The 26,525-nt window shown below is 36.0% G+C and overlaps 1 protein-coding gene and 1 long non-coding RNA gene across 2 annotated transcripts in view; both read right to left on the bottom strand.

The window, feature by feature from the left end:
* The window catches only part of LOC134846200 (angio-associated migratory cell protein-like), a 553,983-nt gene that overhangs the window by 437,367 nt on the left and 90,091 nt on the right, over positions 1-26,525 (bottom strand). The window lies entirely within an intron of this gene.
* LOC134845526 (uncharacterized) overlaps positions 10,799-26,525 on the bottom strand; it is a 32,983-nt gene continuing 17,256 nt past the window's right edge. The window contains exons 2-4 of the long non-coding RNA XR_010162750.1: positions 23,437-23,617; positions 20,016-20,044; positions 10,799-10,871 (exon numbers count right to left, since the gene is read on the bottom strand). This is a non-coding gene — a long non-coding RNA (uncharacterized LOC134845526). The remainder of the gene's footprint in view (positions 10,872-20,015; positions 20,045-23,436; positions 23,618-26,525) is intronic.

Consider the following 26,525-nt stretch of genomic DNA (forward strand, 5'->3'; position numbering starts at 1 on the left):
ACATCAGAATTACGTAAACTAGATCACAATTAAGTAACTATTGCAGAAGAACAGTGACCATCTGTTGTTGTTGCACAACAAGAATAATTTTCGGCTTGTTGGGGGTGGTAATCCTATTTTCGGTTTGTTGGCCCTCGGCTTGTTGGCCTACCACCAAATTCAAATTATCAAACCAGTGTTTCACATTAACATGTTGATTTTTTTGATGGCTTCAACGTGAAAGTTGCCATGGAAATAGAAGCAATTAAGCTATCATAAAACCTAAAAAGTCTGATAATGAGGTGAAAACGGAAAGTGCTTTTTTTCACATTCTAAATAACGGATGTTGCTATCATCTCAGTAGTAATCAGGTCTTGTTTCTCATGAATTTATCTTTTTGGTGTCCGACAAATAGGAAGATAATTTTTTCAGGTCATTTAGGTTTTTTGAGATTAAAAAGTCATTTCAGCTTGCACTATGGTTGCAGTTATTTGAATTTAAAATTTTAGTACTGCATGAAAATTTCATGCGAGCTTAAGTGTCCATTCTGATAAGTTTTAACGTTCATTTACTCGAATTTTTTTTTTAGCTGGATGCATTTCGAATTGTACCATATGAATTTGAGTTCATTTTCCTCAAATTGCCATGTTTTTGTCAAATCTTTTCTACAGCTTTCCGATAATCCAATTTTGCTAACAGATAGCAAGCAAAAACTTGTAGTCCTAATATTTTCTTAATGTACTATCGTCTTACGCATTAGTCTGTTTACAACTGATATGGGACAAAGTTATCAAATCGGTTCTAGATTTTATTTTTACATGAAACACTTGTATCAGTAAAACATTGAATGTCTCTTGTACATCCACGTAACAGGGAGTAAACTTCGTTAAATTTTATGTCAGCTGTTCACAGAATCAGAGGAGTAACGCTCGTGTTTTTCTGTGGCAACGAATATTTTCTTTTTTTTTCTTGTGTTCACCGCTGAAGGAAACGTGTGCATTCTCGAACATTACACAACTTGGCACGCTGGTAGCACATTTAAAAGTTGACCCTCATTATTTTATCAAGTATATACTGTGCATGCTGTTGTTAAGAATTGTTTATTCCCAATGGTTTACTTTCTGTTACAACGAAAAACTCGAAAGCAATATCAACAAGCATTCCGTGTGTTACGTGAATTTAACCCTTTATTAGAGCCAACAAAAATTGTTATTGATATCGAAAAAGCAGCAATTTCTGCTTTCAAATCGGAATTATCCACAGTGTCCGCAAAATGGGGCTTTTTTCATTTTGCGCTGGCCAATTGGCAAAAAATAAAAGAATTGGGACTAGCGGTTGAATACAGAAAAGACTAAGGCTTAAGAAAGAAAGTGAAATCATTTAATCCGGTGGCTCTTATTCCTGAATGCGAATTGAAGTTGTCTTTAGAGCTCTCTACGCATCAACAACTGAAACTGAGCAGCTCTGGTCATATCTCGATTATTTCGAGAGAAAAAAAGTATGTGGGGAAATATGTACGTGTGATTCTAAAGAAAAAAAATCCAGGTTTCGAACCAGCTATATGGAATCAGTGCATCAATGCAATAAATGGAAATAAAAAAAACCAACAATTCCGTCAAAAGATGGCATAGAAACTTTCAGGAATGTGATTTTCTCACCCCACTGTATCAAAAGTTCTGTGCAAAAAAAATTGAAAAAACGTTTTTGAAATCTGAATTTTTTTAATTTTTGTTTTTCTAGTCAGTTGCCTAAAAACTGATTGTGTTCTATTTGCATGTTTTACTATGAATGTCAAATATGTCCAAAATAAAGTTTTACATCAAACTTTTTTTAACCGCTCGCCGAAAAACTAATTTGAAAAAAAAAGCTTTATTTTGTAGTTTTCTTAAAGACTAAGGTCGGAACATTCAGTGGTACTTGCACAGTAACCGGCTATCCTTGTTTTTAAATAACTTTGAAAGCTGACCACGCGGTTTAATTTTCGATTTTTATTTACTTTAATGCTGTTTTCTAAATAAAACCTAAAATAGCTCTCAATTAACTCTTTTGAAAAATGGATTTCAATGATACTGTCAGGAACGGTAAGTTCTTAATTGGAAATCAGGAAGATGACTCAATTAACCATCTGCAACTAGAACTCTTTTTCCTTTTCCCACCTCACGCGAGCATCAATTTTATGGCGTAACGAGTGGTTTCACAAGGTTAATTATGACCAAATATGTTTGCCATGGTCTAATTAGTCCGTATCCCATTTTTCATAATAACGAATAATGTTAACAAAATTATATTTGTAAATTTTCGCAGGTGGGGGAGGGAATAAAAAAGAGCCTGTAACTCCAATTAGAGCATGATAATTGCTATTAAAACCACCGATAAGCAAAACCGTACACGCCTTTCAAATAAAAGAATCAACTTGAGGTTTGCATTGATAACCATATCCAATCTGAAGAAAAGTACCATCAATCCGGTTTTCTAATTGGGTAAGTTGCAAAAAAAATCAAGCATTTTTTTTGTAGCCAAACGGAGTATCAGTTGAAGATAGCGCAAATGCTCACTTTGTTGTACACAACTGACAATTCGCAATAAGTTTTTAGGTATATTTTGTGGATCCAGACGACGCCGCCTTCCAGTGGTGGATCCGACATCTTGGGCCTCACCAAGATGCAAATGGCGTCAAGCCCCCCCCCCTCCCATTGGGTCGGGAGAAGCTCAGAAGTCTCCGGGTTTTCGGTTACGGAGCGTCTGAAGCCGGCCAGGCTGCTCCGTCTGCTCATCCTTATACTACTACTCCGCTCCGGCATTAATCCAAACCCTGGTCCAGGGCCTTACTTTTGCTCCCCTTGCTCTTTCCGCATCAAACGCACCCAGCCCAGTGTCTGGTGCCACATCTGTGGTTACATTCACCTTAAATGTAGTGGTCTTACCCACCTTAACCAACACCACCCTGACTACTATTGCCCTACCTGTACCTCTACCTACATTTTACCTCCCCCAGGCACCAGGTCCTCTAACTTGACCACCCCCAACTCCCAAACTTGTTCAACTTCCCTAACCGCCCCCAACCCCACCTCCCTAACCCCCCTCCCCCTCCCCCTCCCACCCTTCCCACCTCCTCGAATAAAAATTCCTCCTCCCAAAATCGCGCAAATCGTAATCGTGTAAATAGTGTAAATAACTCAAGTACAAACAACCATTTTAATCATACTGCTGTTAATAATGTAAATAGTTCACCACACCCCGCCAAAGGCCTTTTAAAAATCCTTCAATTTAATTGCAACGGTATCTCCGGAAAAGCACCCGAAATTGCTGCTTTCTTATCTCAAATTCATATTGCTGTCTTCCAAGAAACTAAATTAAGAAAGAAATCTCGAAACCCCTCACTAGGCTCACACTACACTTTAATTAGAAAAGATCGAGAAAAAGAAGGGGGCGGTCTCCTCATAGCCATACATGAGTCGATACAATACGAAGAAATAAATATTAACAACGATGGAACACTAGAGGCTATGGGCATATCAGTGGTAGCCAGTTCATCCAAGCTTCGTATTTATAATTTCTACATCCCCCCTCGCTCGAGCTGTCCCCCTGGTTACTCTGCGTCCCTTGCCGAACTACTTGAACCTGGGGACGCCTTAGTACTCGGGGATGCCAACGCACATTCACAACTATGGAACTCCAACATCGAGGAAGATCAACGCGGCTCTGTACTTAGCAAAGATATAACCGAATCCACCTTTGCACCATTAAATGATGACACACAAACCAGAGTCCCTTTTAACTCAGAAAACCAACTCTCGTCACCAGATATTTCCCTCGCATCCCAATCGCTCTTACTCTCCACATCATGGACCCCAATTAAATCTCTAGGATCAGATCACCTACCCATTCTTCTAGAACTACCCTTGGATGATTTTATAAATTTTTCACCTAAAAGGACTTTTATAAATTTTTTAAAAGCAGATTGGATCAAATTCACAGAGGAAATTGAGGAGGGTTTCTTTTCAGCGGTTCCACCTTCCGGAGTTGCCGCCGGAGAGAAATTCTTGAGGGACCTGGTGCTCAGGGCAGCACGCCACCACATCGCCGCTGGCCGTATTCGCCACTTCACTCCCTCTCTTTCCCCCGAGTCCACTGCCCTTACCGCCGAAAGAGATTTAAGCCGACAACAAAATCTCCCCCCAGAAGTCATATCCCAACTGAACTGTAGACTCATGAAACAGACAGCAAAGGACAAAGAAAATAAATGGCGAGAATTCCTCTGGACTTGCGACTACCGCACTGGTGCCAGAAAGTTCTGGAAAGTGGTACGCTCCTTAAATGGATCTAAGCCCGTGGCAGGAAGACACCCCATTACTTTTGGTTCTAAACCCATACACTCACCTCGTGATATTACCAGCTCTTTTAACAAACAATTCACAAATGCCAGACCCCACGCCTCTGACAAACTCCTTCGTATAACGAGAAGAAAAATTGCCAAACTACCGCTGTCAGACAGCCCAATTTTTACCCCTGAAAATACTAAACAAGCCATTGCAGACAGCAAACCATCGCGAGCGCTAGGTGCCGACGGCCTTTGTAATATACACCTTAAACATCTCGGCCCACTTGCTACTCAATACTTAACATACCTTTTTAATATCTCTTTGTCCGAAAACATTATCCCCCAAATTTGGAAAAATTCAAAAATTGCACCGCTTCCAAAGCCCAATAAGGATCTTAAGCAATCAACATCTTACAGACCTATATCCTTACTCTGCCCAGCAGTTAAAATTCTGGAGAGGCTCGTTCACCCCATCTTTACCAAACATCTCCCCAACGCCAAACACCAACACGGCTTCCGCCCTTTTCACTCAATCACCACAGCTCTCTCCACTCTCGAATTTTACATTTCAGACGGTTTTAACCAAAATCGCCCCCCTAAACGTACGGTACTGGCCACACTTGACTTATCTAAGGCTTTCGACATGGTGTGTCATCGCTCACTTGTGGAACTCGTTCATGACACTCCCCTCCCAAGAAGTCTAGTCCGCTGGCTAAGTAATTACCTTAATGGTCGACAAGCTGCCACCTCATTCCGTGAACACACATCCCCCCATCGAATAATCCACTGTGGCGTACCCCAAGGTTCTGTTTTATCACCCACACTCTTCAATTTTTATGTCCATGATGCACCGCCACCTCCCGATAATGTAAACCTTGTTTCGTATGCAGATGATTTCCACCCCTTCGCAAGCAGTTCCAATATTGATATCGCCTCAAATTCCATCAATAGCTACCTAAAAAGGCTCTACGATTTTTTCACCTCACGCAAACTAAGTTTCGCGTCCTCTAAAGGATCAGTTACACTTTTCTCCTCTTATAACAAAGAATTTAATAAAACACCTAGTGTTCTTTTAAATAACGAGGCGCTACCCCTAAACAAAAATCCAACAATCTTAGGGGTGACATTTGATCCAACACTTTGTTTTGCCACTCACTGCAAACAATCCGCTGAAAAGGCCAGACGCAGGATCGGAATCCTGAAGGCATTAGCAGGATCAACCTGGGGTCACTCCAAAGAAACCCTCCTCCTAACTTTTAAAGCTTTAATTCGCCCCATACTTGACTATGCAGCCCCCGCATGGTCCCACGCATCAAGTAACACCTCCATAAATTGCCTGCAGGTTGCCCAAAACCAATCCCTTCGCGTTGTTACTGGATCAAATCTAATGAGTTCCACTGCCCACCTGCACAGTGAATCTGAAATCCTAACGGTCACAGACCACCATACCCTTCTGTCATCTCAATTTTTTATCTCTACCTATCGTTCCCACCATCCCATTAATTTTATACATTCACATCCCCCTCCTCCCCGTCTACTTCGCCCCTCAATTATAAGCTGCTTCAAAGAAGACACCCAGAAAATTTTAACCGACTTTTCAGTCTACGCAAACCACCCTCTAGTTCTGGACGACCGAGACGAAGTCTCCACTTTTATTTTTAACTACTACAAACCAATTTTAAAAGACAACCATACCTCCCTTGTAACCGAGTTCCTAGCCGAAACCCCTCCGTCTAAAGTTATTTGTATCCCTTCCCCAAAGATTGACCCCTCTGAAAAATCTCTCCCACGTCCCACGCGCTGTAAGCTCTCCCAACTCCGGTCTGGCTACAGCCGGCTCCTTAACACTTACCTATCCCGCCTCGACAGCTCCATCTCCCACCTTTGCCCAACCTGTTCCCTTGCATCCCACACAACATGTCACCTTTTCAACTGCTCCCAAAACCCCTCCCCACTCACCCCAGCAGACCTGTGGCTTCGGCCGGTAGAGGTTGCTAAGTTCCTTGACCTGGAGACAGAAGAGCCCAACCCGACCCGCGTGGGCTAACAACAACAACAACAGGTATATTTTGTCTTATTGGTTTCAACTTTTTTTCAGTCGGCCTGCTTTTTGATGCATTTCTTCTTCACAAACAGACGGTTCAGTTTTTGTTTAAGAGTAATGAACATAATGAAAACTTTTATTTAGGTCTTGCTGATTTTTTTGTTTTTTTTTCAGGAAAAAGGTTTAAAATGTGCATAAATGCCTTATAACTACAGATGTGCATTCATAAATATTGATGCATTTATGGATGCACTTAGGAATATATGCACTTTTTGAGTTCAATTGAAATTCATCTGCTCAAAGTGACGTCACTAGTACTCTCCAAATACGAACGAAATGGCGCGAAAAAAAAAGATTCGAAAATAGAATTTGATTGTTAGCTTTCCAACGGAATATAAACGTCACCTGTTGATCCAGTTTTCTCACATTGGGTTGGTTTTATCAAAAAAGCGGTAATTATAAATCGTTATAAAAATTCAAAGTGCTTAAAGGGTATCTATTTTTTTCTTTGAAGTTCGAAAGTTGAGATTTTTTCGACAAAGTCAGTGTTTTTTTTATAATATTTACTTGCGTTCATTACTCTTTTCCAATCTTCGATTGGCTATTTTTCAATTTTTAACGTTACATTAGGCCATGCTTGGGACCATGGTGTTTTTTTTGCAGCATTGAATTAAAAATGCATTAAAAGTTTTTGCCAAAAGTGATATATTTTGGTATTAGTTTTTTTTACAATTGAACTTCTTGACTTTGATTTTGGCCAGTTTTAGTACCTTCTCTTCGAGGCCACAATGTTTTATTTGTAGATTTTGTTGGGTTGTATATGCATGTATGCAATTCAATGCGAGTTTGACAATATAGAAGCTCTTTTCGGCATTAAAGTGGGAACTTAGGAGTTGTGGTCTTTCCCATTTCGTCCAACCCTGCCTATTAATTAAAAGTTATAAACCATCTCAAGTTGAGATTCAAATTATTGTGATTACCATTAATTATCGTTTTTTACATAATTTCAAAAGAACTCTCCTTAGTGTTGTTGGTAACTGCTCACAAACATCGATTCGTATGCTGCCCCGTTTCGTTTTGTCGTTTTTCATATAGTTTTTTACAATCTCAATCATGAATATTAATTTTCTGCGGCGTCTTGTCTGTCAAAGAGTGGCTCTGGCGGTTGCACAGTGTTCGCTTATAGTGGGAAAGCCCCCTATTCCACTGCTGAGTAAACTCCGGCTCTAGCAGGCAGCTTTTGGTTAGTGCGAAGAACCGAGAAAAACTCCTAACGTGAGTTGATTTTTATTTTCTGGGGAACCTACAAAACCCCTCCTCTCCAGATTTTGTATTTAAATCCAGTTGGTGACTTCGGCAGAGTGGTCTCACAGGTCTGTAGTATGTGTTGGTGGTTTAACCGGACAGTTAAAAGGGTGAAGTACGTCATGAGGACTATAAAAACAGTTAGGACAGATGCTGTTGGCGTCTTTTTTTAAATTCTCGATAAGTAGCTGCTGAGATGAGGGCTATATATGCAGCGCAATTGAGCAAGAAGGGATATAGTACGACGAGGAAAGCGACTTTCCTCTTGTGCTACATGTAAATTCGCTGAAGACGGAGATTCGTTGAAACTCTTTTTTCTTCCTTACTTTACAAGTCTTAAATGTCTTTAAATTCATCAATCATACCGCAGAACTGGAAAATGGGAAGAGTATCTCCACTCTCTAAACCGGGAAAAGCAAAAAAGGAGGCCAAAATAACAAGCCGATTGCACTCTTATCTTCAGTTGCGAAACTGATTGAAATAATGTTATTAGATGAGTTTAATAACATCAAAATTACCAACCATCAGTATGGTTTTAGGAAAAATGGAGAGTGTCACAAGAGAGTTTGTTTAGAAAATGAAATGGTTTCATGCAAAAGATTAGTTTCAGTTCAGCTTCAGGGTATTTTTGGAGGGGTCAATTGAAAAGCTTTTACTATGAAGTTTCGTTTTCAGAATAGATGCTGCAGAGAAATTTGCTGTTTTGCTTATAGGTTTTCGTTTCGGAAATTTCGAAAGTTTTAGGTTCTATTTGAATCATAAGTCATGCGAAGCTCTGCTTAGTCTGTATGTACCAATTTTCTAATTTGGATTTCCCCCTTTTTTGTTCGTTCGTGGAAATAATGAACTTTTGCAGAGTTAGAAATTAATTATTTAACTTGTGAAAAGTTTTGCTGTCTTTATATTTCTGGTCGCATACATAAAGTTATTGTATGTAATTCCATCGTTTTTAAATTTCAACATCCGCGCTTGTTGAACATTTAATTTTGAGAAGAATATGAATGTGTTTTTCACGATTAATAATGCGTTGTGATGCTACAAAACAGCACTCAAATTGAATTTTCCTTAAAACAACGCTTATCAGAATTTTGAATTTTTGCTTGCTGGTTTTTTGTAAAGTTATGTTTGAAGTTTTGTTTTCAGCAGTGATGCTATAGAAAACATGGCTGTTTTGTTTATAGGTTCGATTTTCGAAAATATCAAACGTTTTAAAATCTTCTTGTATCATAAGTCATGTGAAGCTCCGCTTCGTCTCTATAAACCAAATTTCTCTTCAACTCCATTTGCCTTCTTTTTTAGTTCGTTCAAAGAAAGGTTAAACTATTGGTTACCCTTGCGAAAGCGAGTGTCTTGTAATCGTGAAATAGCATTTTTTCCCGTAAGTTTTTATTCTTTCATCTGAAATTGAAATTGAGGTTACTTTATTAGTGCATCTTAGCATTTCGAGTCGAGACTGCTTACCACGTAGCCTAGAATTAGGGCGGTTGTCTTTACACCCCAGTTTGAGGAATGACGGACCTTGTTTTTTTCACTATTTCTTTTGTTTCTCTGCTTATGTTTTGCCAGCTTTGTCGGCACATTGTAGAGTTTTCTTGAGCGGCCAGCAATTTTGCTCCCAGATGCAAGAGTTTTTGATTTATTCTTAAAATTTATACTGAGCCCTGACATCCTATACATAATTTTTTCGTTTTTATAAAACTTCATTCGGTCTAATTGTTTTTGATGTATAATTTATTGGCTTATTTACCTGTTTGGAAAACTTTGACGAAAAATTGCGTTGTTTCGTCTTGCACTCCCTTTCAAAATTAGTATATATTGGCGCCAAAGGCGCCCTCAGAAAATTTTTGGGGTTGGTTGGCCGAAGTTGGCTTTCATGAACTAATAGCAATGGGGTTCCTTTGGCTAATGAGGGTGTTGAATCCCTCAGAGGGAGGAAAAGGAAGCATCGGCTCCCCCCCCCCCCCCCTACAATCCGCCCATAGGATGCTATGATTGTGATGAATCACTAAGAGTGCGAAAATCCACTGTGTTGCTTATAGATTTGTCGGACTATGAAATTAGGGTCTGGTATGGTGTGCGTTGCGACTTTCAAATTCTGGACAAGTTTCGAGCCTCAACCCGGGTGTTGACAGTTATATCCTGGGTCATCCCGTTCTCTGCTTTAAAATTATCGATTTTTTGATACACTGCCTAAAAGTAGATAACCACTCAAGCAGACAGGTCAGTAAGCAGATAATTAGGACAAGACTCAAATCTGATTGGCTAAAATGGAAATCAAGTGATTTAGAAAAAAATTCAGATTCGATTAGAAAATTATTTTTTTTCTCCAATCGAAATTGCTCAAATTCATTTGATATTTGAAATATTTTCATGAAAACGAAGTTGCTTTAAATTGCCCTGAAATAAATCTGGTGGTTTTGTTTTTTTAAAACTTCCTTAGATAGATAAATTGAATACTTGCCTGCCTACTGTCCTGTCTGCTTACGAGTTGTTTACTCACTGCTAAGTAACCGTTGTATCATCACATGCTCTAAATAAAGGTGATAGTATCAGTTGAAGTTTATATAAAGGTTTTTCAATTTGAAGAATAAATATCAAATTTCATTGTGGGAAAATTAAATTTAAGAAAAGTTGCCGGAAATGGATAGTCTTTTATCTTCGGAAAGTTGAAGGAAAAATTGGTTTCATCTACAGATAACCCTCACATTGAGCAGCAAAAAGTTTGAACAGAAATAATTAAAGAATAATTTGCAAATTTAATATCAAAATTCTCAAAAAATTGGCAAATGCAGTAAAAATTTGGACGAAATCAGTAAATTGGTTTATTAACTTCTTCGTTTGAGCCATTCGAAAACTCAAAACTGCTGCTAGCATGAAAACCACTTCTGAACTAAAAACCACCCTTTGATTCGCACATGATTTCAATAAATGTCAATACCTATATTTTATTTTTCAGAAATTTCATCGGCTAAGACCATCACTGCAATGCTCGAGCACAGTTTTTTCAATTTGATCACTTGAGTTTTTTTTCTAGCAAAAGCTTGAAATTCATGGCACTTTGGATTTACGCAATGGGGAAGTCATAAAATTTGCAAAAAACTGAAGTCAAAGTTAATCAATTGCGCTTAAAAAATACTTTAAATTCAAACTTTTTGCGTTGTGTACAATTCAACTAAGTCTGCATAACGTTCATCGCTTCTCCGCTGAACAACATTTCCAAGCCTGCAAAAATCACACACTAGAATATCGACACTAGAATTTTTTTGTGGGTATTTTTGGGGGCGTTCAACGGGGCCTAGGAAATTAGACGATAAGCAAATTAGACGGATGCTACAAAAACGAAATTAGACGAAATTTGTTTTTCACAGATCTGGCATTTTAGACGAAAAAACTATGAAAAGGAAAGGGCCAACAAAATTTTTTCTTAGGAGTCAGGTTTCACAAATACAAAAAGAACATAAAATGTCAAAATCTATCAAAAAAAATAGTTTAAATGAACATAAAATGTCAAATCCAATTATTACAGGAGAGTTTTGAATTGAATAAATTATGCATGATTGATTTGTAAAGTATTTGGCCACCGAAACTTAACTATTGTCTGCATACAACATTATTTTTCTCACGCAATTTGTCTGCAAACAATTTTAATCTCTCTCATATTCGTCTAACTTCTCACAGTTGCAGTTTTGCAAAATCGTCTAATTTCCTTTTAAGCACCTCCGTCTAATTTGCTTATCGTCTAATTTCTCAACCCCAGCGTTCAACAGTGCCGAAATACAACAGTTCCGACAAAAGCGGGAAATTTTCATTTCAGAATAGTTTAAACGCATTTTCTAAAGAGGGGGAAATTACTGACGCTAATTATCAAAGAAAATCACTCCAATTTCGGCGCCAAAATGTCTGCAACTGCAAATTAAACAAATATGTCACTTAAGATTGTAAACACTCGCCGTTTTATTTTTGATTGCCGCACTTAATATATTGAAATATGTTTACACCGAAGACTTTAGTCAAGGTGTTATGGTATCGTGTAACGGGTTTTTTTTTTAATGTTGTCTGTTGTCAAGTGTCGACAAATAACGTCCACAGTTATCAATTATCATGTGGGCTGGACTATATCGCGCTATGTCACGTGATTGCGTATGTTTGTTTCTTTATTTGTTCATCTTTATTTATTTAATTATCTGTTCTTCTATTTATTTAATTATGTTTAGTTTGCTTATATTTATTTATAATTTATGTATGTACATATTTATTTTTGTTTATTTTTATCACGTGTTTTGTTTACTTATTTAATTATTCTTTCTTTCATTTAGTTTTGCTTTTATTATTTCTGCGTGTGTATTTATTTAATTTATTTATTTTCTTTTATTTATATTATGGGTCTGTTTGCTTAGTTATTTTCATATATTTTTTTTCATGTCTATTTAATTATTTGTACATTTCATTTTTGCTTTTATTTATTTATTTATTTATTTATTTATGTATTTATTTATGTATTTATTTATTTATTTATGTATTGATTTATTTTTTTATTGCTTATTTATTTATCAGGTGTGTTTTGTTTATTTGTTGATATTTATTTCTATATTTATTTAATTATTCTTTCTTTCATTTAGTTTTGCTTTTATTATTTATGTATGTGTATTTATTTCATTTATTTATTTTCATTTATTCATATTATGGGTCTGTTTGTTTGGTTATTTGTTCATATATATTTTTTCATGTCTATTTAATTATTTGTACATTTCACTTTTGCTTTTATTTATTTATATATTTATTTATTTATGTATTCATTTATGTATTTATTTATTTATTTATGTATTGATTTATTTTTTTATTGCTTATTTATTTATCAGGTGTGTTTTGTTTATTTGTTGATATTTATTTCTATATTTATTTAATTATTCTTTCTTTCATTTAGTTTTGCTTTTATTATTTATGTATGTGTATTTATTTAATTCATTTACTTTCATTTATTTATATTATGGGTCTGTTTGTTTGGTTATTTGTTCATGAGATATATATTTTTTCATGTTAATTTAATTATTTGTACATTTCAGTTTTGCGTTTATTTATTTATTTATTTATTTATTTATGTATGTATTTATTTATTTATGTATTGATTTATTTTTTTATTGTTTATTTATTTATCAGGTGTGTTTTGTTTATTCGTTGATATTTATTGCTATATTTATTTAATTATTTTCTTTCATTTAGTTTTGCTTTTATTTATTATTCATGTATGTATTTATTTATTCATTTATTTATTTATGTTTATTTATTTTTGGTTTGTTCGTTCATTTGTTGGTTTGTTCGTTCATTTATTTATTTATTTAGTTAGCGTCTTTGTTGTTTGATTGTGAAATTTTTTACTTCTTAGCTATGTAGTTAAAAGCAAAAAATGATTTTCAATTTATTGTTCTGTTTAGGATATTTTCAGAAAGATCTGTATATCACCAATTAGCGTACAACGATTTACAGGGAACGCTGCCAACGAGATTTGTCCACTTGCTTTTGGGTTGCAGCTACATCAAAAATGATTTTAAATTATTTATTTTAAAGATTTATCTATAGTTATATCTGTCCGGTAATTAATTTTCAAATTTGCTTTTGTATTTCTCAAAAAAGAATTTGTTGGAGCGTGGACTCAATAACGTAAAGCAAAATGTTAAATTTTATGTTACTTCTATTTTCAGTCATGTAATGGAGCCATTTCGACCCACGGGCATTGCAAATGATGACAACAGTTGCTATCTCAATTCTGTTCTTCAGCTTTTGTTGTCAAGCGCTTGCATCAGAGATCGGCTCAGTAGACTTACTGAATTTGACCATGGTGGCGTGTTAATTTCAACTGTGAAAGAGATATTTTGTCAAATGCTGTCCACAGAAAACTTTTTCATCAATGCGTCTACTTCCAAAGTTAAAATTCTCCAGCATCTTGATTTGAATTACAGCTTCTCATATACCTATGGACATCAGCACGATGCTTCCGAGGTACTACTGTCAATTATCAATGCATTTAAATCTGAGGGCCAATGGAATTTCTTTGAAATATCGTATTCAGATAATTTCACGTGTTGTCTGTGTAATGTGTCATGGAGAAGACCTGAAACTACTTCTGCGTTAGTTTTAAGTCCTCCACGCAATGGTCAACTTCTGCAGGAGCTTGTGGTCAATCACTTCGCCAACCAAGCCGTTAATGTAACATGTCCAAATTCCACGTGTATCTCAGAAAGGGTAATAACAACTAAAGAACCAACCCATATTGCAAATACTGTTATTTTGCTGATTGCGCGTTACATGTTTGTCGCTGGCAATCGCGTTTACTCTAGAGCAGAAGTCACAATTGGTGAAACAATCGAAATTGGTGGATGTGATTACGGAGTAAAGGCTGCCTTTATTCACACGGGGTCTTTTGAAAACGGTCATTACTTTACTGTCATAAAAACCGCTCATGAGTACCTTTGCGTTAACGATTGCACCATATCGCACCACCATGTCCCTGATTGGGGTTGTGCTTATGTTATTCTTTGTGAAAAGAAAGATATGTATCCAACACCCGCTGCCAATATTATGCTGCTGGACAATTTATCAAATAACACTTGTGGTAATGTTAAAAAATTAACAAAGTCAAAGATGGATCGGAAAGTGTACCAGGCAGAATGGGCACGAACGAAGCGCGAGAAGGCGAAGACAATAAACCACACAAATAGTTTGTCGCAAAATTCAGTTCCCAGTCACGTGGATCTAACACCAGTCTCCATTGAGTTTGATTTGGCGGCCACGATTTTTGATAAAAAGAACTCAAAAAGAGAATACAATCGGCAGCGTTTGAAACGTTTGCGTAAGAGTCCAACTTTTGTGGAGCAAGAGCGCGTATCACAGCGAAAAGATTCCATTGGTCAAGTGCGAACTGACCGCAAGCAAGAATATAATCGACAGCGATTGAGCAAATTACGAGTTTTGCCAAATTTCAAAGAACACCAACACTTGTCAAGAAGTAACGAACAATATAAGTTTCTAAAGACAAATGTTGTTAAACAACATTTCCGAAATAACCCCTAGTACGAACCCCCAGTAAGTGTGTCAGAAGGTAACTGTAACCAGTACGATAAGCTTAATGTACTATATGTAAATGTGTTTTTGAAGCTTTCTTTGTTGTTTAGGTAACAACAGAGATGGAACGCTTGCGTTGCACAAAAGTATTGGAACTCCCTTTTGAGCTGCATCTTGCGGACGAGTACAATGCCTCCGTGTACTATCAAAACATTCAAAGCTTGAGGTCAAATTTTGCAGTTTTTGCGACAGACGAAAGTTTATACCGATGTCATTTTATTTTCCTTGTGGAAACTTGGATGAATAGCACAGATTCTTCAGATTCGTTTAGCATTCAAGGATTTAACATGGATCGTGATGACTTTGAATACAACGTTTCGTCGAGCAGACAACACACTGGTATTGTTTGCTACATCAAGAGTGACATTTATGCTGAATGTGATGTTCACTTTTTGATGTATCAAAATGTTCAATTCTGCATCGTTCGTCGTCACCTCTCTGTATTGATATGCGTGCACAGACGTCGCTCTGCGACTACTGACTCTCAACTGCGAACTGCCTTGCGATATTGTCTGGATATGTACACTTGCAACGAGGTTGCCACTGTTATGTTTGGAGATTTTAATGAGAATGTGTTGATGCAGTGTAGTCTTCCACGGTTTTTGCTTGATGGATGGTCACTGCGCTCACTAATCGCGCAACCAACTACAAACGATAATACATGTTTAGATCATGTTTATTCCAACCTGTTGGAGACAAATGTATGCGTATACGAAAGCATTGTTAGTTTTCATAAACCTATTTTATTTTCTTTCACTATCCTTAATTGATTGTTGATTTATCTGATGTCTAGCTTTCTATTAAGAAGCTGTGGAGTCTGTCGATTAGTGTGTTTCCCTTGGAATGTTTTATTTTTTTTTGCGTTTAAGAAACTTGTTGATAAAATGGATGGGCCAACTACACCCAAGCGTGCCAGATTAGACAATGCAAGTTCAGCAGCACAATCGCCCGCGAGTCCATCGAATTCGCCGACATGTGGTTTCTTACATGCAGTGAAAGGGTTGCGAGAAAAGGGAGCAAACTCCTTCTTTGAATTTCACATACAAACAGAAAACGACGTTCTGCGAGGTCTGTGTTTTGACAAATCAAAACACAGCGTATTTATGAAATACTCATCCGAGAAGACACGCGTTTCAATAAGCGCGGCACCAAAATCGGATAAACGGGATCCAGGCCAAATGGTACTGATGGTTGGCAGTTATACCAAAGTCAGTGGAACGTCGTCTGTACAGCATTTATGGCAAAAATTTGAAAATCCCAATTTGGTGCGTGCAGTATTCTTCTTACACGTATATATCCTTTATTGAGGTGGGAATATATATTTATGTTTAGCCCATTGTTTAGATCACTGATTTTTCAAATATGGATGCACTTGTCGACAGGGAAGTTGCTTTTGACTGCGTAATTATAAGCAGAAAAGTAGAGCATCTCCCTAATCACGAGTTGAATGAATTGCAAGTTGCCACCAAGACTGGTGAAAGGGTGACTGTCAATGTCTGGGACCCTATACATGACATCCACACGCCGTCAACCATTGTCACAGTAGACGGTCGCGTGAAACTCTTCAACGAAGAACCTGTCGTTAACGTGAGTTCTTGCTAAATCAACTTTTTATATATTTTGCATATGTTTTCTGATATTCAATTCAGGCTCTTTCGATTGTCCCAACAATGGACTCCAATGGCGAATTCGAAAAGGTGAAAGAAACACTTGCCGATGATGCTGTCTCTCGTGTTACCGAAGTTGTCCAAGTTGTGTCGTGGGGCATGCATTCAACAATCGAACCACGACACCTGCTCCTCGTGCAACATCAAAAATGTTGAAGTCATTGAACTTAGCAAAGTGTGTAATTCAGACAATGCTTTTGTATTGCATTGAAAACTATTGTATCGTTGTTGAATAAAAACTGAAATCATTTTCGGTTGCAGGGAAAAGTTCTGAAGTGCAAGAATCCGGCATGTGGACTTGTCAGTCGGGCGCCAACGCCAAAAGATGTTGCACACGTTGTTATTAGTGACAAACGCCGGTTTCTGATAGATTTAAATCTTTTTCCCGCTCCATGCACAAACGAAGTAAGCCTGTCTGAGTTCTTTCTCGAGAACCCGTCCATTACGCTCGAGTTCACCCAAGGCGTTGTATCACGTTTACACACCGCCTATTAGTAGTACGCTTAAGACTGCTTTACACTTTCTGGATGTCTAGTTGTAGACAAATTTTTGTTATGTCTCTCAAATGTACTCAAATCGTTCAAATGTACCTTGTTATATTTTTGATTGACTAGCAGTAGATGAGTTCTTTGTGATAATTTTCTTTGAATCTTTTTTGAAATTTACCATTACTGCATTTTATTCATTCTCTTAGAGGGTCACAGTTGACAATGCAGGTCACGTCGAAGAGTACGAGCATTTTGGACTACGTGTTTTAAGCATTTACAATCTGTTTTAATGTACGACCAATAAATTTTACACCTTAATTCTTAAAAAAAAACATTTTCAATTCTTCCCTTGCCATTCTGAACAGGTGGTTACAAAGTTTTAGCTAGTCACTGTATGATTTTCTGCCAGCAGCTCAACTGGTCTGTGTATACTTGTATTAGGTACACAGTTACTCTATTTCAACTTTTGTGTATACTTGTATTAGGTACACTGTAGTTTCAATCAACTGGTCTGTGTATACTTGTATTAGGTACAGTTTTTTTTTCAACTGCTGTGTATACTTGTATTAGGTACACTGTAGCTTCAATCAATTGATCTGTGTATACTTGTATTAGGTACACAGTTATTCTATTTCAACTTTTGTGTATACTTGTATTAGGTACACTGTAGTTTCAATCAACTGGTCTGTGTATACTTGTATTAGGTACAGTTTTTTTTCAACTGCTGTGTATACTTGTATTAGGTACACTGTAGTTTCAATCAACTGATCTGTGTATACTTGTATTAGGTACACAGTTATTCTATTTCAACTTTTGTGTATACTTGTATTAGGTACACTGTAGTTTCAATTAACTGGTCTGTGTATACTTGTATTAGGTACAGTTTTTTTTCAACTGCTGTGTATACTTGTATTAGGTACACTGTAGTTTCAATCAACTGATCTGTGTATACTTGTATTAGGTACACAGTTATTCTATTTCAACTTTTGTGTATACTTGTATTAGGTACACTGTAGTTTCAATCAACTGGTCTGTGTATACTTGTATTAGGTACACAGTTTTTTCTCAACTGCTGTGTATACTTGTATTAGGTACACTGTAGTTTCAATCAACTGGTCTGTGTATACTTGTATTAGGTACACAGTTTTTCTATTTCAACTGCTGTGTATACTTGTATTAGGTACACTGTAGTTTCAATCAACTGATCGTGTATACTTGTATTAGGTACACAGTTTCTTTAGTTTAACTGATCTGTGTATACTTGTAATAGGTACACTGTAGTTTCAATTAACTGGTCTGTGTATACTTATATTAGGTGTAAAACAGGAGGCGTTTTGCTACACATACAAACACAATCTTTTGTATTTTATTATAGCTATAGAAATTGATCTACAATGCGTAAGTATGACATTTAGTTCTACGATTGTTATTTCAGGTCCTTTGTCAATATTTCAGGCTCTATGTCAATATAGCAAAATTTTGGTGTATATATGTGTTAGTAAGATTTTTAGTTCTACAATGTTTATTCAGGCTCTTTGTCGATATAGCAAAATATTGGTGTTAGTACGATTTTAGCTCTAGAATTGTTATTTCAGGCTCTTCGTCTATATAGCAATATTTTAGCGTATACATGTGTTAGTACCATTTTTAGTTCTAGAAGTGTTATTTTATGATCTTCGTTGATATATCAAAAATTTAACCTATACATGTGTTAGTACGATTTTTAGTTCTAGAACTGTTATTTCAGGCTCTTTCTCGATATAGCAAAATTTTGGTGTATACATGTATTAGTACGATTTTTTGTTCTAGAACTGTTATTCTTCAATTATTAGTTGTTCAAGTTGTTTGGTTTTTGCTTCAGTTTCTATGCCTTCGGTGTATTGCGCGTAGCGCCTATGTTCATATTTTCGGCACTGTTGAGCAAAGTTTTCATTTTCGGCACTATTGAACTAATTTTTTTCGGCTCTGTTGTATTTCGGCACTCTTGTACTGCCCCGTTTTTTTTACTTATTGCGCCCACATTTCTACTTATTTACCAAACATTCTCTGTTTTTCGAGCCTAATTCCCGAAATCCCGGTTAGCCGAAAAAGATGAAATATTCTTGATAAGTTAATTAGCAACAAAACAAAACTTGACTAAAAGAGCAAAACTGTCACAAAATTTGGAGTACTTTTATTGGAATGGTAAAACTATCGTGATTTTTTTTGGAACTTAGCCAACCAAAAATCCAATAGACTCGAAATGATTTCTATTCGTAAAAGCTTTGATTTCATGGAATTAGAAAGCGATAAGAAATGCGACTATTTTAATTACGCATTTTTTCGGCTATCTGGGAACAATTTTTTTTCGGCTATCCGGGATTAATTTTTTTTCGGCTACCCAATAAGTATTTACTTTTGATTATCAGGGAATAAATATTTATTCGGTTATCCATTAAAAAAGAAATAAGAGCAATTTTATATGTGTCTTCAGATGGACTCAGGGAGCAGACGACAAAAAATTGTTCAAATCCTCAAATTTCTAGCCTAAATTTTATCAAATATTTGCCTCCGTGTCACGAAGTTTTGTTAAAATAGGATCTTTACAGCGTTTCGGGATAGCTCAAATTTAGGTGTGGATCGAATTGGATCAATTGGCTATCGGGAGCAAGAAATATTTCCGGAAAAAAATCGGCAATCCGAGAAAGAATTTAATTTTGGGCTATAGGGGAACAAATTTATTTTTCGGCTGTCCGGGTATTCGGCTACGTAAAAAAACTGGGAAATTAGTAAATGGAGGTTCAAAGCCCGAATGCAGTGGATCTTTCTGATCATCTATTCCTCGCAGTTTTATGAACGAATCACTTGACGCATAATAAAAAAACTATTTGAAAATAATGTCAGTCTTTTGGATTTAGTAAAAAAAATCAATAAATTCTGTTTGAAACAAAAGATTGGGTTATTAATCAGATATCCGTGAGGCAAATTTAGTTTGGTCAACGTTGGCATTTTAACTAAAAGTACAAGTAATGTTGATAACAGGTTCCGGAAACTGAGCTCAAGAAACACGTAACATAAAACTACTGGTTAATGTTAATTAACTCATAACTTACTTTTCCGCAACACCATCTCGTCAATCTTCCTAAAAAACAATAAGAATATTAATATTAACAAGACTGCCCGTATATGAAGGCACTACTTTGAAGATGAGGATTTCCATTAATCTGTATCGCATTGTGTTTGGTAAAAAAAAAATAATAAAAATCTGTTAATTTAGGACAATATTGAACAAGTGAAAAAAAATTGAGTATACCAAATTAGTACGACCGGTTTACTTGCCGCAACTCATTTCATAAGAACATTTTTGTAATGCGGGATAATTCGCCTCGTATAGATGAATCGCTGAATGTTTTTTGATCTCATAGAGTTTTCACAGCGCTAATAAATAAGTCTCATGGCCCAATGGCAATTTTCAAACCCAAAAATGTTACAAAATTAATCAGAGCTAAAAACTTTCTATATGTTTAATCACGGCGTCGAAATCTTCAATTGATTTTAAAAAAAAATTGGTAAAAACTACTATTTTGATTGGCTAATTTGACTGAATAAAGAATACCATTTTAAGCATATATGATCCACATTTCTTCGAAAGTTGAAAAAAAAAATGTATGAAATTTATCTCGCCTTTGTGGTAAAGTTCACAACATTTAAATTCAAAACTAAATAACATTTTGAAAACTTCGTTGATTTTTGCAGCATGTTTTCAGGCTCCTATGCTCATGCATTAACGTAATGAAAACTGCTCTGCGCCGAATTTGCTAAATTTTAGCAGGGCGGGGGGTAAGGGCGGACGCCCTTTTTCCCTTCAGGGATTCGAACCCCTGCCGACCCAAAGGGTCCCCCCTTTGGTACTGTTTAAGAAATCCATTTTTGGCCGACCGACCATAAAATTTTTCTAAAGGCGCCTTCGGTGCCAATGTATACTAATTTTGAAGTGGAGCGCGCGCCAAAAAAAAACAATTTTTTTCAAATTTTTTTGTCTTTTTAATGTTTGAGGAGAGCTTGGAAAGTCAATTTGGTCGACCTAAAAAAAATTCAAAATTTTCGAAAATTTTTTGAAAATCCGCCCCCTCGAGAAAATCCTAGATCCGCCCCTGCCCCCACACGCCATATAAAGTACAAAAGGATAGATTTGGTTCCATGTAACAAATCAATTATGGCAAACAAGCTTCTTCAACCAATTTGGAACGATTTTAAGACGGATTAAATCTCCGCTTACGCGATAATAGCACGAAATATATCGCGCGTTAATTGTCCCGAAGGGGCCAAAATGGCAATATTTAAACCCCCATAACGTTACGAAAAAACATCACAGGTGAAATATCTTTTCAAATTTGAGCTCAAGACAACAACATTTTTTGAATGATATGAAAATTTCCGTCAAAAAGGACTAGTTAAAAAGTCTGGAGAAAAAAACTCACCCCGAGCACAAATATTCCGTTACTTTCGTATCGAAAGTCGGAACAATTATATTGTCAATAGAACCCAATATAATCAATTTTGATCCATGGGCGCTTGGTGGGGGTTGCCAAAGGTGACAGAAATTAAACACTCTCGAGACATTTTTACCGCTATCAACTAGTTTTGTCAAACAGTCTATCTATAGTCTTAGGGTAGAGACCCCTATGACGGAGGAACCGATTGATGGTAAACTAATTTCGGCCAATTAAAATTGAGTATTCAAAAACTTCCAAGAAATTGCGAAAGTTTCACTAAAACTAAAAAATTCAGGCCATTAAAACTTAGCGAAAGCAAAGTTAGCAGACGCATTAACTCATTGGAAAAAAATGCAATATTTCAAAGATACTTTTTAAAAATCGAATGAGAAAACAAAAATTTTAGCCGATACCTGCAGAAGCAAATTTTTGCTGTTCTGCTAAAAGTCATTTTCTGCTAATTTTGATTTCAATTTTGTGCAAAACCATTCCGTGAATAGGAATGTCTAACGATACTGATTGGTTGAAAATTTTCCATCATTCCGTCTCTCTACCACAAGAATATTCCCAATCAACCTACAAGATACAGTAGAAGTTATGGAGTTTGATCCATCTCGAATTGCCATTGAGCTGACATAAGTCCATTTAGAGAAAAAAAAAATAGCTCTCGCTCATCTTAGAAAATCTTCATTCATATGTAATTACGCTATTGGTAAGCTGCATTTATATCAATAGATGTTACCCATATGCTAAGGACTTTAAATTTGTACGTCATTGATCAAGTTTTTGATTTGTAACATTGGGTTTCTGTTTTTTGACTTCGGATCATGTATCCTCTGCCGGTTTTTCTACCGGGATCTTTTGGCAAAGTATTTTAAGTCCAGATTTTGTATGTAGCTGTATCTTTTCGTTCCAAACTTTGAGAAAAGTGATCGAATATTTGTGGTTGCGGTGGTTTTTCTCCAGACAAATTTTCGACTTTTCAGCTAACCAAATTTTTTTAGACAGATTCTTTTATAGCAGACGAAAGGTATTGTTGTTTTCAGCTCAAATTTTTGAAATATTCACCTTTGATCATTTTCGTAAAGTTATGGGGGTTAAATATTTCCAATAAAGCCAACTAAAACAAATAAGGAGCGATCGGTTTTGCCCCGCACCGGAGTTTCAAGAATAAAACCGATTATAATGGAAAAACGATGTCCAAAATGTCATTATAAACCATTATTGTTGCAAATTTACTTGAAATTTTGAAAGAATTTTTTTATTGTACCATTCGAAAGATATTGTTGTTTTAAGCTCAAATAAAAAAAAATATTTTGCTAGATTTCCACTCAAATTCGCATAGATCATTTTTTCTTTCAAACAATTATCTCAAAAATTTCTGGACGCAAAATATCTCTGTCAAAGTGTCTGGAAACGGTATCTACTAGTTGTTATAATTTTCTATTGCTTTAATAATTCGTTTCTAAAATTGAGGAAAGTCTGAAGTCAATGAGACATACTTAAGCTCATTCTTCTTGAGGAATTTTATCGATAAAAAATTTGCAGCGTACAAAACAATGACTGATAAACATGTTACAGGAAAGTATAAGCCAGGAAAAGATATTATATAATATTTCAATTAGAGCACCAACAAAACTTATTTAGTTTGTGATATCCCTAAACATATCCAGTTCAGGATTGTTGGTATTGGCTTATTAAAGACAAAATTTATGAACAGTTTTGCGGTTTGAGCTTTTTTCTTTTTTTTTTCAAATAAATTCTTAAACCGCTCAAAAATTTCTTAAAACCCTCAAAAATTTCTTAAAACACTCAAAAACTGCTTTCAACACTTCAATTTTGCTTCAAAATTTGGTGCTGCTATCCTGACCTTTCACTTGTGACCTCTACTGATGTTTGACTTCTGACCTCTACTGACCTTTGACTTGTGACCTTTACTGACGTTTTGCTTGTGACCTCTACTGACCTTTCACTTGTAACCTTTACTGACATTTGACTTGTGACCTCTACTGACCTTTCACTTGTGACCTTTACTGACCTTTCGACTCCATTGCGCAGGATGACGATGAGGAGAAGGCCGAATAGAGACAGACAGAATGCGAGAGCCAGCAGAAGTTTGTGCACGATCAGTTTAAAAGACTTGACCACGTCAAACTCATCTTCCAAATCTGCCATATTTCAACTGTTTCCTTTCTTCGACTCTTCGTTCCTCAATTCGCCTGGACATATAAAACACGTATTTTTTTCTCTTTTTTTATACAGTCCATAGTTTGCATGAAACAAAAATTGCTGATCAAAAAAGCTGTTCAACTGATGACAATGACTTTGTTTGATATTCAATTTATCAGAACAAAGTCATTTAAAATATCTGTAGGATTTTCAGGGGCGGATCTAGGGTTTTCTCGAGGAGGTATTTTCAAAAAATTTTGACGACCTATTTTTCTAGGTCGGCCAAACTGATTTTTCGAGCTCTCTAAGTATCAGAGGGAAAAGTTTTTCACAATTCAAATAAATTTTGGCAAAAATTTTGCTTCTCAAGAATTCGTAAGTTCGTTCAGGGCACTTCAAATGAGCAAACAACTTTTTTTTTCATATTATTCTGACAAATTTTACAATTTACAATATTCAAATTTCACAATAATCAATTTCTGTTGCGCGGGTTTTAATGCGGCATTTTTGTGAGCAAAAGTTGCAAGATAAAAGAAATTGAACAGTTTTTCTGCATACTGGATTTTCTGTTTTCTAGGCATTGCCAGGAAATATAATAGTGTTTGATAGGTTTTTTTTTAAGTTTTGAGAATGTGAGAGTTGAATTTCATATTTTGTTATAGCAATAGATGTGGCGCTCGTCTCAATGGTTGACGTGCTGATTTTGAATTTTGGCAGTTATGGAAAAACGGTAGCTGTTGAGTTATGTCGTTGAGGTTAACTCATAGAGTAATTTCGGATAGGGTACATCGTCTGCTCGTCACGCTATCTAATTTTCGGCCGGATAGATTCGTGCAACTTCTTAGTCTAATACCGATCCTACTCTTACTCTTATATCTACTAGTCTCAGGGTGTTTAACTAGTCTATGCTAGGCTCAATAGATCTAGAGTATACTGGCTTATTGCGTCCGCTGAAGTTCTCTTGGAGAGGCAACTAATTTCTAAGTTAAATTCAAATCTCTCTGGTGCTGAAATTACAAGTAATTTCAGCATTTACAAATAAGTGGGTTGTTAGTTGGATGGATTATGATTGGTTAATAGTAAACATTTTACAGTGGTAAAATATCTAATTTATCAAATAATAAAATGTAGTTTAGATCAGGCTCCACCCATCCAGGGCTTACAGATTTTTTTAGAACTATCTTTCTTCTCTGCAATTTGAAGGATGGATGATGAACGTTGGTATTTGGCGAACATCATTTTCTTATCCGGTGCCTCTTGAAGAAGAACGTTCCAGGACGCTGGAATCAGGGATAGGAAGTTATTATTGCGTCATTCGACAACGACTGTGACTCCCAGTGAAATCAATCAGATTTCAAAATGGTTTGCTATGTCAGGTTTTTTTTTGTATTAGTAGAGAACTGTTTTGTGTGCAGCCTTGTCGGGAATTGGCGTGAAGATCGTGTTTGGAAGGGATGCCTTGTAACTCGATATGTACGTATACTTGAGCATCGAGGTGGTCATTGGTCTAGTTCAATGAAGTCCTTTTCTACGAAGTCAAGTCGTACTCTAAATCCTTTGAGTCGTGATTGTGGACGGCATGTCGGTTGTGTTTAGCCATTCTTTTGTGCAATTGTGATGGGATCATCTTGTCTTTGGATGTTCGTCTTTGTTGTTGTGTATGATCTATATATGGCAAAGTATGATTTACATTTTATAAATTTATGTTAATTTGGTTTTTTAATCATGAACTTAGTAAGTCGTTTTCACAAAAGCGTTTTGTTTTAGTTCAGTTATTTGGAAGAGTTACTCACCCTTGAGTACCTCTTATTAAAAATAGAAGTGCGGTCACAAAGCGTGGATGTAGCGCGGTGGGTTAGGCTGGCTATAGAGCATGCTCAGGACGTCCTTCTCTGGTGGGTTATGCCAGGAGTGGGAGTATGATTGCATGCTGTTTCTTTGAGAGGTCCTATTTTGTGATAACGTTTTATGTTTTTTTGTTGGTCTTTCTTATGTTACTTTGGTTGTGTCCTTTTTTCAAAAATCAAATTGTTTTTGGTATGGGTTTGTCTTGCGACTTTTTTGTGTTTTATTATTTCTTTCTTAGACTTTATAATAGTCTTCAAAAGAATAATTTATCAAGTTTTAAGCTGGGTTAATCCGGTTTGGGTACCGTTGGTTTTCTTTTTTTAGTCATGCTGTTACTTTATGATGTGTGGTGTTTAGTAAGCTGCGTTGGTTTGTTTGGTTTAGTATATAATTCCTTTCCAACCGGGTTAAAGGAAAGCTTGAAACTTGTTATCGTGTGTTAGAGTTGTTTATAGTGAAAGCTTGGAACTTAAGATCTTTATTTAAGCAATTCTTCGTGGGCGAGCTGTGCGAGTTTGGATAGAATTCTTGTGCGAATGAATGAAAATCTTGAAAATTTTAGTACTGCTTTCTCATTTTATGAACTTAGTGCATTGAATTTGAATTTTATTGCGTTTTGGGGAAGTTTAAAATTATAAATTGTCATCGTACTTAATTTTACTGCTTCGTGGGGAAATAATTTATAGATGAAATTACTACAATAGGTATGAATTTTACTACATTATTTAGTGCTAAAGATTAAGAAATTTGAGTATAATTTAACAAGTTTGTATTTTTATTTGTCTTTTTCTGTTTTGTAGATGATTGTGGTGTGAAAACTAAAAGAATAAATTAAAAATTGATAAAAAATGGTTAGTATACATTTGAATTTATTAGTTAAAAGTATTTTGAATTATAGTTACCTTAGTCTTCTGGGAAAAAGCCGGGGGGAAGATGTCGTGAATCATGTCTGATGTTGTTAGTAACTTGGCTAGTATGCGTATGATGTTTTTAGTTTGTAGTAGTGGCCAAAGCAATTGAAGTGCCTTGATGGTGTTTAGTTCTTCTGTGCCTACTGCAAACTCGTAAGGTGTGTTTTGGATGAGGTTATATATTTTATGGTTTTATTCA

The sequence above is a fragment of the Symsagittifera roscoffensis genome, chromosome 5 (genome assembly GCF_963678635.1).
Source record: "Symsagittifera roscoffensis chromosome 5, txSymRosc1.1, whole genome shotgun sequence".
In the NCBI taxonomy this organism is placed as follows: domain Eukaryota; kingdom Metazoa; phylum Xenacoelomorpha; order Acoela; family Convolutidae; genus Symsagittifera; species Symsagittifera roscoffensis.